The sequence below is a fragment of the Manihot esculenta genome, chromosome 12, assembly GCF_001659605.2.
Source record: "Manihot esculenta cultivar AM560-2 chromosome 12, M.esculenta_v8, whole genome shotgun sequence".
In the NCBI taxonomy this organism is placed as follows: Eukaryota; Viridiplantae; Streptophyta; class Magnoliopsida; order Malpighiales; family Euphorbiaceae; genus Manihot; species Manihot esculenta.
The window spans coordinates 9,017,295-9,020,116 of NC_035172.2; the positions used below are offsets into that span (position 1 = coordinate 9,017,295).

The 2,822-nt window shown below is 34.7% G+C and overlaps 1 long non-coding RNA gene across 1 annotated transcript; it reads left to right on the top strand.

Annotated features, from left to right (window-relative positions):
- Positions 1 to 310: 310 nt before the first annotated feature.
- On the top strand, positions 311 to 2,574 carry LOC110628804. The gene is made up of 3 exons (XR_002490120.2): positions 311 to 631; positions 999 to 1,665; positions 1,813 to 2,574. It is a non-coding gene; the product is annotated as an uncharacterized LOC110628804 (long non-coding RNA).
- The last annotated feature ends 248 nt before the right edge of the window (positions 2,575 to 2,822 follow it).

Here is a 2,822-nt window from a genome sequence, read left to right on the forward strand (position 1 = left end):
TCCGGTTCAAATTAAAAAAATCGATTGAATTGAATTAATTTAAAATTTTAGTTTGATTCTTTTATTTTTTTTATTTGATTTGATTTTAATAAAAAAATTAATAAAATCAAACCAAGCCGATTAGTAAATAATAGTATATTATTTTCTATAATGTAGAGAGATTATAAGCAAATTTAAAATATTTGAATTAAATTTTAAAATATTAAAAATAAAATATAAAAAGTCGGTTAAAATATTTTACACATCAAATCTAACAAAACTGAATAAAAATCAAATTTTTATTTAAAATTGAACTAGTAGATACCAGAACTGTATAATTGGTTAGATCTAGCTACTTCAGATAAGAAAGCTCATGCAGCTGTTCAGACTCCTGTTGAATCAGGGTCCAACAAAAACTACTGATATTCCATGGGTTGCTTTAATTGGTCAATCAGTTTCAATAGCCTCTGCACAGTCACGATCTAAAAGCTCACTGGAAACTGCATGGAGGGTAGAGACTAGAGAGTGAAAGTCTTAGATCTATACTTGGTGGAGCCCCTCAAAGCCGGCTAGGCATAATAGCTTTGGTAGATGCTGTGGCACATCAGATTTGCAAGCATATGAAAGTTTGGCTACCAAACCTCCTTTCTGGGTAATTTGTTTTTCTATCTGCTGCATGGCCTTTTATGCGCATAATGTGTCTACAAATGCTGCTTCTGCTACACATGGCTTCTAGATTGCATTTTGTTATGTGTATTGCATGTGATGCTTAATCACTTATAATGCTTGAATCACTTAAATTTGGGTCAAAAGCTAGCTCAAGGAGGAGAAGTTTCTAAATACCTTATAAAGGGCACCTTAACCATATTCCAAACTGACTTGTGTGTGTGTATGTCTATCCCTCTTTTTAAGGGAGTATAATTACACCACCAAGTATTTCACCTCATTGAACTTTGAAGTCTAATTACTGCCCGACTCTGTTATGTGCTTTAATGGAGTTTATGCCTTTATGTGAGCAGGTAGACCGTGTCCTGGTAGCAATAGTTTCTGCTTCTGTTAATGCTACACCAGGACTAGGAAGATACCCTCCTTTCAAGAGAGAGGTATAGCATGATGAGTTATTTCACATATTGTATGCCTGTGCAAGCCTTTGCCATAGTTTAAGTTCTTATTTTTCTTTTTGTGATGTTAGTAATATTGCTACTTGCAGATATTTCCCATAGCTTAAGTCCTCATTTTTATTTTTGGTAATGTTAATTGTATTCAATCTAGTAAAGGTCATAGTTATTACTACTACTGCTCTTGAGGGGTTTAAGAATGAACTGAAAAAGATGGTTGTTGCACTAGTGGATATGGAGCGGGCATTTATTCCTCCCCAACACTTCAGTGACTTGGAATTGCTGGTCTTGGAGATCTTGAAAGTCACAAGACCATCTAGGCCCTGAAGATTTGGAATTGCTTTGAAGTTGAATAGTAGGGAAACATTCAGTGATTTCTTTGTACACTAGTTCCTTTCTGTATGGCGTATCTATCAACTTAACATTAAGGAACTTAATTTCCCCCATATTGGCAGTTGGATTCCATGTTACAAAATACAGAATTATTAAGGGGATGTACAGGCTTGGTGCAGACAAGCCTCTGATGAACAATCTGTGGACAACACAACGAATGATTACTGAATTTGGTGTATGTTTTTAAAATTCAATAGATACTGTTGAATCTTGCATTTACTATCCGTTGTTTGTGAACAATTTCTTGATGATGAAATTTGTAGCTCTTCCAACTTTGTGCCTGCTATATATGTTATAGTTCCTAACTTCCAATCATCTGCAGGTTTTTTGTCGAAGAAAAGTTCAAAAATGATGGATGGAGCAAACAATGATTTGTTTTGAATGAGAAGACGGGGAAGGTTTATAACACATTGCTCTAATATGTGCCTTTGTTACTTTTCTTGAATCATGCTACATTTGTGCTCACTTGCTGTGCATTATCCATTAGAAGATCTGGACTTACTGCAAAGCTCAAAACTTGTTTGGCCATTATGCATTTATTTTATACCCATATAGATATTCTCGACTTTATTACCTTGGCACTGCATAGGATGCACAAGTCCAGAAGATAAGTAATTGTGTGCCTACACCAGAGGGAAGACACACCCCACTCCTTAAATTCAATTGCATTCTGTTTTGATAGTTGAGGCATTACTATATAGAGTTGGAGGTTTCTAAAGTTATGGGTCATTTAGGACTAAGGGTAGAGGTAATATGTGAGGCTGCAAATGAATCAAGTATTAGCAAACTCTGGCTTAGCTCATTTGTAGAAGAAATATTAACTTTATGCTTAGGCTCAGCATAGTTATTAGATGACTCAAGGTAAGCTTGTCTTGTACTTGTTTGTTAAATGAGCCAAACTCATGGTGAAGTTTTTATTATTAGGATTAAGTTGTAAATAAATCATAGGGGATAAATGTTCTTTATGGTAAAAAGTTGGCGGCAAAGTGTTCATTATGGTAAAACTAAGGGATGAATTTTTCAAATGTTGAAGTGCAAATCTCTTCCATCTTTTTCAATAACACAGCTAGATGATGGAATTGATTCAAACTCTTGAGATTCTTTCTGAAACTTTAGACTTTGTGGACGCCATATTTCAGTTGGTTACTTAAGAATTCCATGATACAGATCTTAGGAATGGATACTTGTAATGAATTATGATTTTGATGTAATGAGGAATGCTTCTCCTGAAGGTGGTTCTACCTTGCGACAGAGTCATTCTGATGGTTCTCTAGTATGTTACTGACTTAACTAGCTGCTCCATTTTATTTTCTAAGTATCTGTTTATTAGCT